This window comes from Elephas maximus, chromosome 27, assembly GCF_024166365.1.
Source record: "Elephas maximus indicus isolate mEleMax1 chromosome 27, mEleMax1 primary haplotype, whole genome shotgun sequence".
In the NCBI taxonomy this organism is placed as follows: Eukaryota; Metazoa; Chordata; class Mammalia; order Proboscidea; family Elephantidae; genus Elephas; species Elephas maximus.
The window spans coordinates 31,589,772-31,605,477 of NC_064845.1; positions in this window are offsets into that span (position 1 = coordinate 31,589,772).

The following is a 15,706-nucleotide window of genomic DNA, read 5'->3' on the forward strand; positions in this document are numbered from 1 at the left end:
TGGTAATGTAGCCCAAGTTTCTTCATACCATGGTGTTTAGCTTCCAAGAAGGAATATTTCAAGAGGACAAGCCCCAATATGCAAGCACTAATCAAGCCTCTGCTGGCATCATTTTGCTAATGTCTCATTGGCCAAAGCAAGTCACATGATCAAGTCTCTGCTGGCATCATTTTGCTAATGTCTCATTGGCCAAAGCAAGTCACATGATCAAGTCTAGAGTCAGTGTGGGAGGGGGCTACACAAGGGTGCAAACACCAGGAGGTTTTGTTCACTGGAGGCCACCACTATAACGATTTACCACAAGTGAGCAGGGCAATTTTGCACACTGGATCCTCAGTTGTCAGTGCTTAGGTATGGATGCGTAACCTAAGATCTGGTCCTTGACTTTGCAGTTCCAGAAACTCTGTGTGATTAGGAGTTCATGCTTAGCCCCATGCTTTTATCTGAAATTGCCTCTCATCATCACTCGAAGACGTGAATTTAGGCTGTCATAGTTTTATCTCAAGACTCTGTCGTCTTGGCCACAGATGATTGAACCAGAGTGGACACCTGACCTATGACTCTGTTAGCTGAGCTGGCCCAATTGGACTTTCTCTTAAGGCTCTTAAGACTTTGGAATGGGAATACTGAGAGACTTAAGATCCAAACTGGTGAAGAGATTATAGAAAATCTCGTAGATAGTCTAAAACAAGTTCAGAAATATATCTAAACTCCTGAGATGACTAGAAAGTGAGACTGCTAAACCATAGTTTAAGTGGTTAAGTGCTATGGCTGCCAACCAAAAGGTCGGCAGTTTGAATCCGCCAGGCACTCCTTGGAAACTCTATGGGACAGTTCTACTCTGTCCTCTAGGGTCGCTATGAGTCGGAATCGACTCAACGGCAGTGGTTTTAAACCATAGTTATTAAGAGATTGGCTGCTAACCAAAAGGTTGGCAGTTTGAATCCACCAGCTGCTTCTTGGAAACCCTATGGGCAGTTCTACTTTGTCCTATAGGGTCGCTATGAGTTGGAATCAACTTGATGGCAACAGGTATTCACTAGTGGATATATGTTTCTGCTCATTCTCATATGCTCCATGACAATATCTAGCTGCAAGGGAGGCTGGGAAATGTCATCTCTAGCTGAGTAGACATGCACCCAACTACTATGGAAGAAGGAGAAAGTGTATTTTAGTGAAGACTTAGCTGCTGCCTCCTTCCCCCCACCCCCTCCCCACACAGCATAGTGTTCAATTCCTGGTTACCTTTCAGGAGGGAGAAAGACAAGAGTGTATTTACAGGGAGTAAACAGGATGATGAAGGCCTCAAAATCAGGCCATAAACAGATTGGTTGAAAACTTGGGGATCGTTATATTGAATATTTAGGAAATAAAATGGCTGCTTTTGAATGTTTCACATGCAAAAAGAGATAAAGGTTATTCTGTAAAGGCTCCAGGAGTAAATATAATAAGAGGAAGCTAAGCAGTAACCAGTTGCCATCAAGTCAGTTCTTGACACATGGCTCAGAGAAATGTATTTATGTTCATTATAAGAAAAGAAGATTCTAGCAGAGTTGTCCAGAATGATTTACACCTCAGGTACATTGTGAACTAGAAGAGACCCCCCCAAAAAAAATTTTTTTTTTATTGAGTACCTATTATATGCTCAACACTATTGAGGCACTTTCACAGATTTGTTGCTTCCAACTCTGAGAGTCTGTTGCAGCTCCACATACTTTTCTCCAAACCCTATTTTTCGTGACTCACTGACAAGCCTGCAAAGAGCATATATGAGTTAAATTTGTGGGGTAGAACATCCTAGGGGATAAACCCTGGAGGGTGTTGTGTATGTTCAAGTTGTGAGTTCTGTGGTAGATGGAGAAGTTGGCCAGGGTGCAGAAAGAAGGAAGCATATCACTTAGTTATTTTCTGATTCTCAGCAGCAACCTGAGATCTTCCAGAAGGGGTTATATAGTCCTGACCAGCATAGCTTTGTGGCGGCCCTTCTGTCTGCCGTATTACCACACTGGTGAGCCCAGAGAATGCTGCCAAGAAGTATGAGAGGGCTGCTTTGAAAGCTCTGTCCAATGTACGAATGTCTGGTGTCTTCCATATAGCTCCTGTGGGTACTGGTGGGAGACAAGATGCCTTTCTTGATATGAGTTCCTGGTTGTTTACTGGAGTCAACAAGAGTGTTTTGTCATTCCTTGTGTTTTTTTTTTTTTTTTTTGTACTTCTGGATCCAAAGATCTAAGAGAACAGAGGGGCCCCCAAATCTGCAATTCACATAAACAAATTAAAGTGACAGAGTAACAGGAAATGGGCCAGGGCACAGAAACGAAGACATTCCCCAGAACGATGGGGCAGGGTATCAGAAATTAGCCCACAAACTTATTTAAAGTTGTCTCTCAGAAGCAACCAGATGAAACGAGCCCCAGAGACATGCGTCGAACATCCACCTGTGACCCCTGTGTGACCTTTCACCAGGGACAGTGAAGGGCTGCAGCCGCAGCTGGGGAATCCAACTCAGAGTGAGAGACTGCACAGGCATGACACCCCATAAGTCCTACTATGAATTCCAGAGGCCCGTGGGACAGGAGCCATCTTAGAAAGCAGCTGTGCGTGCACCTTAGGTAGCCTATCCCCACCCAAATCTGGCTAGTTACCGGAAAACCCCGCCTGTGCCTCTGAATAAACATGAATCTTTTTCACACTCAAGTATTTTTAAAAGCCCGTGCAAGTCCTTCGTTCTGTGAGACGGGCGGTAAGCATTGCCTAGGCCTTCCTTACCTCTGCTTGCAAGCCTCTTCAATAAAGCTTTCCTGGTGTGCCTTACGTGCTCATTCTTGACCAGTGAGAGGCAAGAACCTTATTTAATTAAAGGCATAGAGACTCTGGCAACAGTTCTGAATCTCCTCAATATTTCTGCTTGTTTCTCTTTAATTGAACACTCACCTCAGTCAATCCTAAGCTCTAATGTTATGCTGGTCTACCAGTGTGGACACTCAAGTGACAAAGTTTTAGGAAGAGACCCTAACACGTTAAACCTCCTTGAAGCTTGTGATAAACTTTAGTGTTTATGTGCCCACAAGTAAGAATTTCCACACTTCCCTGGGAAGTTGGAGGAGAGCTAAGAGATTGAAATAGAAATGTATTTGGACATAAAAATATTTTAGTCAAGCTGTGAAGAAGCAGCACAGGGGATGACTTGAGGCCCCTGGAGCCATCAAGTAGCATGATTGGCAATACCGTTTGGAGAACAAGGGTGTTCTGTGTGAACAGTTTCTCACACTTACCCACACTCCACCTTCCAGCCCTGTCTCTGTGTCCTTTAAATCTAGTGCCTCAGATTTAGTCAGATGATAATAGACACTTCTCATGCCTGAGTGAAAGGTTCCAAAGGGAGGTTGGAAGGGTCTTATAACCCTGAGGAAGAAAGGATGTTTACAGTCCAGTTGAACCTATCCACCTAAAGAGCTTTAGCCAGCTTCCTCCCAGTTCGCCTAATGGAAAGCACTTCATCACAGCAGGTGACAATTTTTTCCCAAAAAAAACACAGAAGGTAGACTCAAATGAGAAAGGCATATTCTTTCAATTGACTTCCTAAGGCGCTCTAACCTTTTGTCTTTAGCCTACTTGTAATAAAAAAAAAAAAAAATTTTTTTTTTTTTTAATAAGTGCCATCAAAATAGCCAAGAATGACTCTATCTGAGCATCCAAGAGTAGGGACCTGTCTAGAAAAATTAGTGCCTATGGCAATTAGTTTTAAATTGCTGAATGATCTCACAGCTGGCAATGGAAACTTCGATGGCCAATAGAAACTGCTCATTAGAGCCCTTCCTCAAGCAGTACTCAGGGTACTCGTTCTACTTGCGATACCTTAGTTACACCTCTGTCAAGAGGAGTGAAACCAAAGAGATTGTGGGTGGGTATGATGTCATTTCTCCTCATAAGGATTATTTCCTTGTTCTAGACTGCAAAAAGTGAAATTATGTTAAAAGATACGAACATTGTGAAGGACCTTGATACGTGTTGCCGAACTGCCTTCTTGAAAAGTAGTACCAGATCATGACACTGAACTCAATTTCCTTATAGACCCACTGCTGTCTTTGGACAATTTCTCATAGAAATACACAATGCTAAGGTACTAGATACCTTAGCATTGTGTATTTCTAAAGCTAACACCTGTACTATATTCCTGAATCTTACTACCAGCTCCCATTCTTACAATTTAACCGTAACATTGATACTTAGAACTCTTTGCCCCACTCACTCGAGGGACTGAGTGTACTTGAAAAATTAATTTTAGAGTAAGTCCTTATATGTAAAGCTCCCATTCCAGGATTATATGAGCCTGAATATATACCCACTACACTAGGCATACTCTCGACATGAGCTTGGCACATCAACTGGCAGCATTTTGTTGGAGAAAATAAAGACATGTTCCTAAGGAATCTCAGCGTGCCTCCTACACTTACTTTTAAAAATGTGCTTGTCCTTAAAGTATTTGCACTGTGTGTAGTCCCTTGATGTGGAAATAGACAAAGGAAAAAGGAAGAGAGACTTTGTCACTGTTATTCATTGCTGTATTTCAGCACCAAAAACAATGCCTGGCACGTAGTAGCTCAATAAATATTTGTTAAATGACTGAGTGAAATTTTCCTTCTTTTGTTGAGAAGTTGTCTCATGGGGCATTTGTTTGGATGGTCTAAGGGTCATAAAAAGGATGCCTTTTGGGGTTTCTTCCTCATCCACTTTTCAGGGAATCAGCCATCCATTTGATACCAGCTGTGCAGTCCCAGGAACCTTGTTTATATAATATGATGTAGCCTTGCTATAGATGATTGGCTCAGATATACTTTCTCTTATTTTGGAATTGCACTAAGAGATTTCTATTTGTGACTGTACTGGTCTTTGGAAAGACCTCTCAGGAAGTGGGAGTGAAGTCATGGTCTCTTCTAGGTGGAGATGGAGAGCCGAGAAAGGCCATTTGCAGAAAGAGACAACAGAAAGGAGTAAAGGAGAAGTATAGTAAAAATGAGCTTAGATTCCACTGTGTACCCACTAGAATTGCTCAAATGAGGACAGACAATACCAAGTGTTGGTAAAAATATGGAGCAACTGGAGCTCACTGCTAGTTGAAATGTAAAATGGTACAACTACTTTGGAAAACAGCGGCAGTTTCTTACAAACGCACACTTGGCCATGTAACGCAGAAACCCTATTCCGTGTATATTCACAACATACAGATTTCGTCCAAGATATATGTGCTGGAATGTTTCCTGAAGCACCATTTTAAATAGTCCCAAATGGGAAACAACTCAAATGCCCAACATTAACAGCCTGAATAACTAAACTGTGGTATATTCACAGAACGGAATACTCCACAGTGGTAAGAATGAATGAATTACTGTGACATATGGATGATAATGAATCTCATAAGTAAAATGCTGAATAAAGAAAGTGTAAAAAACAATCAAAATTAATGTGTGCTGTTAGATGTCAGGACTGTGGCTAGCCTTGGGGAATGATGAGTGGAGGAGTGGGAGCTTCTGAGGTGCTGGCAATGCTCTGTTTCTTGATCTGGTGCTGGTTACATTGCTGTGTTTAGTTTGAGAAAATTTATTGAGCTGTGCACTTATGACGTGCAATTTACATATTCATATTTCAGTAAAAAGATTTAGGAAAAATTTTAATCTAAAATTTTAAAAATGAGCCTAGAAATAGAGATGAATGCCTGCTAATGTCAGCAGCATTCCTTAGATTCCATGAGAAACCTGAACTGTTGTTTAAAATTCCTTTTCTGGATGTAAGGTATCTTGTCTGGGTTTCTTCAGTCTGGGTATCCAGCCATTGATTCCCAAGCCTCTTCCACTGGACGGAAGCTCTCCTAGTGACATAGATTTTTGGCCCACAAATATCCCTTTCCCCTCCCCCATCCTGGCCATCTTCGAAAGTAGATGAATCTGTTCTCTGCAGGAAATTAAGTACATATTCATCAAATAAACAATTTGCAGATGTTTAGTCTAAACTAACCCACCAAATCTTCTGCTTCCCCAGAAAGGAAGCAGCATTTCCTATTTGCCTGGGACGAAAGATGGAGAATGCTGGCAGCCAGATCACCAGGCAACAGTCTTGGGACACAGTCTGGGATGTGTTGTAGTCAGCAGAGACACTACGGATTGTGGTTAAAACTATGCTCAGAAGTTTGGTGATTTATCCCCCAGCTCAGTCCCCTAGATGGTTTCCTGAGAAAACAGAAGCCAACTCAGTCCAGTTCCTCCCATACAACTTCAAAAGGACAAACACCTAGCCCATGAAGTGGAGGTTATGGAGCAATGAGGTGCTCGCAGCTTAGTAAAGATTGGGCCCTTGGCAATGAGCCCTAATCTTCGCCACATGGCTCATCTACCCAGCTCTAATTCATACCTAGACAATGGAAGTAACATCTTTATCTAGACAGGCTCAGATTTTTCCAACTTCATTCAATACAATAAAGGATCATTGCGAAGCCAAAGTTCTGGATGTCAACTCTTTACATCTGTTCAGTGTCTTCTGTGACTATTTTCCCTCTGACCTTTCTTCTTGGATTGAATGGATGACCTCTCTTGCCTCTAACCACAATGACTAGGGATCAAAGATGACGTCTGCTTGGAAATAAAATTTGGCTTCAGTAGCAACTTTCTGCCTCTGTATGGTTTAGACATCTCCAGACTTTTTTGTACCAGAAGACAGAAGAGGGAGATCTGGCGATTGGGCGCTTCTGGAAAGTCTGCTTAATGTCAATGCAAAGTGAGAATTTCATTCATTTACCCAACAGGTGTTTACTGAATACCTGTTATGTCCGTGAATCATCTTATGTAATGACTGAGAATACAGCCATAAGCAAGATAGATAAAAATCTCTTCCCTCACGGGGTTTATATTCTAGAAGAAAGGAGATAGACAATGAACGTATAAACAGATAAAAGGATAATTTCAGATAGCCATAGAGCTATGAGTAAAAGTGAAAAAATGTGATGAGAGAAAGAATTGCTAAGACTAAGATGGGAGCAAGCTGCTTTGGTAGGGTGGTAGGAGAAGACCGCTCTGGGGAACATTACATTTAAGGTGAGACTTGAATAATAACATGATTTGGGGACATGGACAGAAAAAACAGCAAGTACAAAGTCCTTAAGGTAGGGACAAGTTTAGTTGTTCAGGAACAGAAAGGACAGCGTGGCTGGAGTGAAAGAGAAGGATTTCAGATGAAGCCAAAGAGGTATGCAGGGGCTAGATCATGTGAGATCGTAGGCTATGATATGGAATAAAATTTGCTTGCCTGATGTAGACAGATGATTCAAATTCTTGGAAAGCCTCAAAGGGAAATAAAATACAGTAGTAATTGTGGGAGAGGTAGTATAACCTAGTGGCTAGGGGTTTAGACTCTGGAAACAACTCTCTGGGACTACATCCCAGCTGTACCACTATGCTGTGTGAGTTTAGCAAAGTGACTTAACCTCTCTGGGCCTTGGTTCCTTCACCTTTAAGGTGGGAATAATAATTCATCCTCACAGATACTATTTTGCATTGAGGATTAAATAAATTTATATCTCTAAGATGCTTAGAACAGGGCCTGGCATTTACTATTTGCTTAAGTATTTTAGTTGTTGCATTGTTGTTGATGTTATTAATATTGTACACTTATTACTAATGGGAAAAGGACTTTCAATGAGCTCTTCACTATGTTCTACTTTAGTTAGTTTTAAAAATGATTAGTGGAATTACATTGTTATAGATTGCTTTATCTGTCTTTAACTCTTTCCTCCCTTCTCCTATCATGACCTCTCTGGGTGGAGTATATCTCCTTATTCCACTGACTTTGGGCTTGGTCATGGGTTAGAGATTGAATTGTGTCCCCCAAAATATGTGTTGGAATCCTAACCCTATACCTGTGGGTGTAATTCTTTTGGGAATAGGGTTTTCTTGTTAATGAAGCCATGTCAGTGTAGGGCGTGGCTTAAGCCTAATCACTTCTGAGTTATGAAAAGAGTAGATTAGACTCTTACAAAGCTGATTAGACTTAGAAGCAAGCACAGATGGAGGGAGGATAGATGCCACATGAAGATTACCAAGGAACCAAGGAACACTGGGGCTACAGAGGCTGAGACAAGGATCTTCCTCCTGAACAGCAAAGAGAGCCTTCTCCTACAGACAGCGCCCAAATCCATTCTCCACCATCTTTGCTCTTTGCAGCTCTTGTTTTAGCTTAAAATTTCTGAGTGGGTACATCTTATTAAGTGAGCCTAAGTTGTGTGTTTCAGCTTTCAGGATAACCTGGGAATTGCCGCAGAGTGGGCAGTAACATCTGTGACCACCAACCTTGACCTCGTGCACAGCTATTAATTCAGCTGAAACACAAGAATACAGCCAAACCAGCTGTTAAAATATTTCCATGCCACTTGTAAGTTATCACTACCCCTAGTCCCCCAAGTCCCCCACCAACATGCAGGAAATCCCAGCCCCCCCCCAAGATATCCTAGACCACTCCCTTGATTCAGCAACTGAAGGGTTAATGCTTGGAGCAATAAGGAGCCTTTGGGATTCTCCCCTAGCTGCTGTGGCAGAGAGTAATGCCAGCGATCTCTGGTTATGAAATATTTTGGTTCCCCCTCTGCATATGGGCCTTCTGCTACACCAGGTAAGCACTCTAGTGGGCATGGGGTAGAATGGAAGAAGAGTCATGGGTCTGGCCTTCCACATCATGCCAGGTCCCATCCATCCTGCTCCAAGATGAGGCTGTTTTTCTGCCATCCCAACATCAGTACCTGCTTGTCAGGCTTGAGCCAAAATGCTTCCATAAGTCATGGCCATCTGTGAGTGGAATCTAACAAGGGGAAACCAGGACCATGGAGAAGTGATGATCTGTGGTGCTTACTAGGAAATGCGTATGCCACAGGTATTTGGATTGCAATAATTTGTGTTTGAGATCCAGATCCAGTACCTATAAAACCCTGTACCTAGAGCCCACATGAAAGGAAAGCTAAACTTTGTCTTCTTTCTTGCCAGACCCATTCACACACAGGCTTATATGGGAAGGAACTCCGTGGTCTTTTTTTCCATTCTGTGTGTATTTTCCAGTATAGTCAGATGTAGAAGGAAAATGTATTTAACTCAGTGAGGAAGTTCAGTTTGTGAGAGAAAACTCCTGTGGGAGGGGGAAAGACTGGCAAGTCACAGGGAATTAGACAAGCTCTCCAAGTCTGCAGAGGAGCTGCAGTTCCAGCTTCCCTTATGTTGTGGCCCATCTCAGGAAATAAAGTGGCCAAGTTCGTTCAGGGACCACTGCCCACACTCCATCACTGAAGTGTGGCCCAATGGTCAGGAAGGTTCAGGAAAGTAAGGACTGCCCCGACATGAGACCCCCATCCCTTCTAAACAGACTGCTGAGCAGTAAAACGGTTCCAACATTGAGGGACTTTGTTTTTCATCATCACTTGTTGCCTGTGAACATGGGCTCGGCTGTAGTCATAAGGCCTCTGGGTGGGGTTATTCTATGCGAAGATGGACTGAAAAAGTGGGGGTGCCTGTATGTGTGCTGAGCTAAAAGAGAGAGGAAGGAGGGGAGAAAGACAATGTGGAAAAGAAAACTAAAGCGGTATTTGAGGCATATGAAGGGAGAAAGACTAAGAAATTTTCCTTCTTGGCGTAACTGAAACAATGAAACAGAGCTGAGCTTTCAGTACCCAAAGACCACTGTGTAAGGGGACCTCAGGGGAATCACTCGATGGTGATCAGTGAGGTAGAGCAACCCAGCCCGGGGTTGGGATAGAGGCCATGAGGCTCCTGTGTTGGCCACTTTCTGTCCTCTTTCATCTCTAGGTTGGACCTGATGACCAGCATCTAACACCTAGTGTTCCCTGACAAGGTGGAGATAGCCTGTTGTTTTTTTAGTCTATTTTTTTTTTTTTTTGTCATTTGTACTCAGACCTTCTGCAAAACACCTCTTTAAAGCATTAAAAAGCAAAGATATCACTTTGAGGACTAAGGTGCGCCTAAACCATGCCATGATATTTTTAGTGGCCTCATATGCATGTCAAATGTGTATGATGAATAAGGAAGACAGAAGGAATATCTCAAGATGCCCCACGTCACTGGACCCCTAGAAATTTCACCCCTAGAATAATCCCTGAATTTTTGTGGGATTAATTTCCCACCCTATGGCATGCAACCATTTTTTTTAATTAAATTTTATTGAGCTTCAAGTGAACATTTACAAATCAAGTCAGTCTGTCACATATAAGTTTATACACACCTTACTCCATACTCCCACTTGCTCTCCCCCTAATGAGTCAGCCCTTCCAGTCTCTCCTGACAATTTTGCCAGCTTCCAACTCTCTCTATCCTCCCATCCCCCCTCCAGACAGGAGATGCCAACACAGTCTCAAGTGTCCACCTGATACAAATAGCTCACTCTTCATCAGCATCTCTCTCCTACCCACTGTCCAGTCCCTTTCATGTCTGATGAGTTGTCTTTGGGAATGGTTCCTGTCCTGGGCCAACAGAAGGTTTGGGAACCATGACCACTGGGATTCCTCTAGTCTCAGTCAGACCATTAAGTATGGTCTTTTTATGAGAATTTGGGGTCTGCATCTCACTGATCTCCTGCTCCCTCAGGGATTCTCTGTTGTGCTCCCTGTCAGGACAGTCATCGGTTGTGGCCGGGCACCAGCTAGTTCTTCTGGTCTCAGGATGATGTAGGTCTCTGGTTCATGTGGCCCTTTCTGTCTCTTGGGCTCTTAGTTATCGTGTGACCTTGGTGTTCTTCATTCTCCTTTGCTCCAGGTGGGTTGAGATCAATTGATGCATCTTAGATGGCCACTTGTTAGCATTTAAGACCCCAGACGCCACATTTCAAAGTGGGATGCAGAATGTTTTCATAATAGAATTATTTTGCCAATTGACTTAGAAGTCCCCTTAAACCATGGTCCCCAAACCCCCGCCCTTGCTCCGCTGACCTTTGAAGCATTCATTTTATCCCGGAAACTTCTTTGCTTTTGGTCCAGTCCAGTCCTTCCATGTATTGAGTATTGTCCTTCCCTTCTAACTAACTAGTCAGTAAATAAACCTCTCCCACCCGCCCTCCCTCCCCCCCTCGTGACCACAAAAGTATGTGTTCTTCTCAGTTTATGCTATTTCTCAAGATCTTATAATAGTGGTCTTACACAATATTTGTCCTTTTGCCTCTGACTAGTTTCGCTCAGCATAATGCCTTCCAGGTTCCTCCATGTTATGAAATGTTTCACAGGTTCGTCACTGTTCTTTATCAATGCGTAGTATTCCATTGTATGAATATGCCACAATTTATTTAACCATTCATCCATTGATGGACACCTTGGTTGCTTCTAGCTTTTTGCTATTGTAAACAGAGCTGCAATAAACATGGGTGTGCATATATCTGCTTGTGTGAAGGCTCTTATTTCTCTAGGGTATATTCCGAGGAGTGGGATTTCTGGGTTCTATGGTAGTTCTATTTCTAACTGTTTAAGGTAACGCCAGATATATTTCCAAAGTGGTTGTACCATTTTACATTCCCACCAGCAGTGTATAAGAGTTCCAATCTCTCTGCAGCCTCTCCAACATTTATTATTTTGTGTTTTTTAGATTAATGCCAGCCTTGTTGGAGATGGAATCTCATCATAGTTTTAATTTGCATTTCTCTAATGGCTAATGATCGAGAGCATTTTCTCATGTATCTGTTAGCTGCCTGAATATCTACTTTAGTGAAGTGTGTGTTCATATCCTTTGCCCACTTCTTGATTGGGTTGTTTGTCTTTTTGTGGTTGAGTTTTGACAGAATCATAAAGATTTTAGAGATCAGGTGCTGGTCGGAGATGTCATAGCTGAAAATTCTTTCGCAGTCTATAGGTGGTCTTTTTACTCTTTTGGTGAAGTCTTTAGATGAGCATAGGTGTTTGATTTGTAGGAGCTCCCAGTTATCTGGTTTCTCTTCGTCATTTTTGGTAATGTTTTGTATTCTGCTTATGCCTTGTATTAGGGCTCCTAAGGTTGTCCCTCTTTTTTCTTCCATGATCTTTATTGTTTTAGTCTTTATGTTTAAGTCTTTGATCCACTTGGAGTCAGTTTTTGTGCATGGTGTGAGGTATGGGTCCTGTTTCATTTTTTTGCAAATGGATATCCAGTTATGCCAGCACCATTTGTTAAAAAGACTATTTTTCCCCAATTAACTGACACTGGGCCTTTGTCAAATATCAGCTGCTCATATGTGGATGGATTTATATCTGGGTTCTCAATTCTGTTCCATTGGTCTATGTGCCTGTTGTTGTACCAGTACCAGGCTGTTTTGACTACTGTGGCTGTATAATAGGTTCTGAAATCAGGTAGAGTGAGGCCTCCCACTTTCTTCTTCTTTTTCAGTAATGCTTTGCTTATCCGGGGGTTCTTTCCCTTCCATATGAAGTTGGTGATTTGTTTCTCCATCACATTAAAAAATGTCATTGGAATTTGGATGGGAAGTGTATTGTATGTATAGATGGTTTTTGGTAGAATAGACATTTTTACTATGTTAAGTCTTCCTATCCATGAGCAAGGTATGTTTTTCCACTTAAGTAGGTCCTTTTTAGTTTCTTGCACTAGTACTTTGTAGTTTTCTTTGTATAGGTCTTTTTACATCTTTGGTAAGATTTATTCCTAAGTATTTTATCTTCTTGGGGGCTACTGTGAATGGTATTGATTTGGTGATTTCCTCTTCGATGTTCTTTTTGTTGATGTAGAGGAATCCAAGTGATTTTTGTATGTTTATCTTATAACCTGGGACTCTGCCAAACTCTTCTGTTAGATTCAATATTTTTCTGGAGGATTCCTTAGGGTTTTCTGTGTATAAGATCATGTCATCTGCAAATAGAGATAATTTTACTTCCTCCTTGCCATTCTGGATGCCCTTTATTTCTTTGTCTAGCCTAATTGCTCTGGCTAGGACCTCTAGCACAATTTTGAATAAGAGCTGTGATAAAGGGCATCCTTGTCTGCTTCCCGTTCTCAAGGGAAATGCTTTCAGGCTCTCTCCATTTAGAGTGATGTATAGATGCCCTTTATTATGTTGAGGAATTTTCCTTCAGTTCCTATTTTGGTGAGAGTTTTTATCATGAATGGGTGTTGGACTTTGTCAAATGCCTTTTCTGCATCAATTGATAAGATCATGTGGTTTTTGTCTTTTGTTTTATTTATATGGTGGATTACATTAATGGTTTTTCTCATATTAAACCAGCCTTGCATACCTGGTATAAATCCCACTTGGTCATGGTGGATTAATTTTTTGATATGTTGTTGAATTCTATTGGCTAGAATTTTGTTGAGGATTTTTGCATCTATGTTCATGAGGGATATAGGTCTGTAATTTTCTTTTTTTTGTGATGTCTTTACCTGGTTTGGTATCAGGGAAATGGTGGCTTCATAGAATGAATTAGGTAGTATTCTGTCATTTTCTATGCTTTGAAATACCTTTAGTAGTAGTGGTGTTAACTCTTCTCTGAAAGTTTGGTAGAACTCTGCAGTAAAGCCATCCGGGCCAAGGCTTTTTTTTTGTTGGGAGTTTTTTGATTACCGTTTCAATCTTTTTTTTTTTTTGTTATGGGTCTATTTAGTTGTTCTACTTCTGAATGTGTTAGTTTAGGTAGGCAGTGTTTTTCGAGGAATTCATCCATTTCTTCTAGGTTTGCAAATTTGTTAGAGTACAATTTTTCATAATAATCTGATATGATTCTTTTAATTTCAGTTGGGTATGTTGTGATATGGCCCTTCTCGTTTCTTATTTGGGTTATTTGTTTCATTTCCTGTATTTCTTTAGTCAGTCTAGCCAATGGTTTATCAATTTTGTTAATTTTTTCAAAGAACCAGCTTTTGGCTTTGTTAATTCTTTGAATTGTTTTTCTGTTCTCTAATTCATTTAGTTCAGCTCTAATTTTTATTATTTGCTTCTGGTGCCTGATGGATTCTTTTGTTGCTCACTTTCTATTTGTTCAAGTTGTAGGGACAGTTCTCTAATTTGGGCTCTTTCTTCTTTTTGTATGTGTGCATTTATCAATATAAATTGGCCTCTGAGCACTGCTTTTGCTGTGTCCCAGAGGTTTTGATAGGAAGTATTTTCATTCTCATTGCATTCTATGAATTTCCTTATTCCCTCCTTAATGTCTTCTATAACCCAGTCTTTTTTCAGGAGGGTATTGTTCATTTTCCAAGTATTTGATTTCTTTTCCCTAATTTTTCTGTCATTGATTTCTACTTTTATGGCCTTGTGGTCTGAGAAGATGCTTTGTAATATTTCGATGTTTTGGATTCTGCAAAGGTTTGTTTTTTGACCTAATATGTGGTCTATTCTAGAGAATATGTGCACGAGAAAAAAAGGTATACCTTGCAGCAGTTGGGTGGAGAGTTCTGTATAAGTCAATGAGTTCAAGTTGGTTGATTGTTGTAATTAGGTCTTCCATGTCTCTATTGAGCTTCTTACTGGATGTCCTGTCCTTCTCCGAAAGTGGCGTGTTGAAGTCTCCTACTATAATTGTGGAGGTGTCTATTTCACTTTTCAGTTCTGTTAAAATTTGGTTTATGTATCTTGCAGCCCTGTCATTGGGTGCATAAATATTTAATATGGTTATATCTTCCTGGTCAATTATCCCTTTTATCATTATGTAGTGTCCTTCTTTATCCATTGTGGTGGATTTAAGTTTAAAGTCTAGTTTGTCAGAAATTAATATTGCTACTCCTCTTCTTTTTTACTTATTGTTTGCTTGATATATTTTTTTCCATCCTTTGAGTTTTAGTTTGTTTGTGTCTCTAAGTCTAAGGTGTGTCTCTTGTAGGCAGCATATAGACGGATCGTGTTTCTTTATCCAGTCTGAGACTCTCTGTCTCTTTATTGGTGCATTTAGTCCATTTACATTCAGCGTAATTATAGATAAGTTTGTGTTTAGAGTTGTCGTTTTGATGCCTTTTTATGTGTGTTGTTGACAATTTCATTTTTCCACTTACTTTTTTGTGGTGAGATGTTTTTCTTTGTAAATTGTGTGTCCTCATTTTCATAGTATTTGACTTTATGTTTGCTGAGTCGTTACGTTTTTCTTGGTTTTTATTTTGAGTTATGGAGTTGTTATACCTCTTTGTGGTTACCTTAATATTTACCCCTATTTTTCTAAGTAAAAACCTAACTTGTATTGTCCTATATCGCCCTGTATTCCTCTCCATAGCAACCATTTTTTTTTTTTATAGCATGCAACCATTTTACCAATAAGTCCAGAGTCACTGACATGTCTTCCTTACTAGGTCCAGTCAGTGTAATGGGCCCATTTGATAGCTTGTGGAAGGGAAAGGTGATAAAGTTCCCTGCATGTAAATTAGGATGTATGGCTGGAGAGTTGTAGCCATGAGGTAGGGAACTGAAGGCGTATTGGTCATGCAGTTGTTGTTTTGTGTTGTTGTTAGGTGCCATCGAATCAGTTCCAACTCATAGCGACCCTATGCACAACAGAACGAAACACTGGCCAGTCCTGCACTATCCTTACAATCGTTGTTATGCTTGAGCTCATTGTTGCAGCCACTGTGTCAATCCACCTCACTGAGGGTCTTCTTCTTTTCAGCTGACCCTGTACTCTGCCAAGCATGATGTCCTTCTCCAGGGATGGGTCCCTCCTGACAACATGTCCAAATTATGTAAGATGCAGTCTCGCCATCCT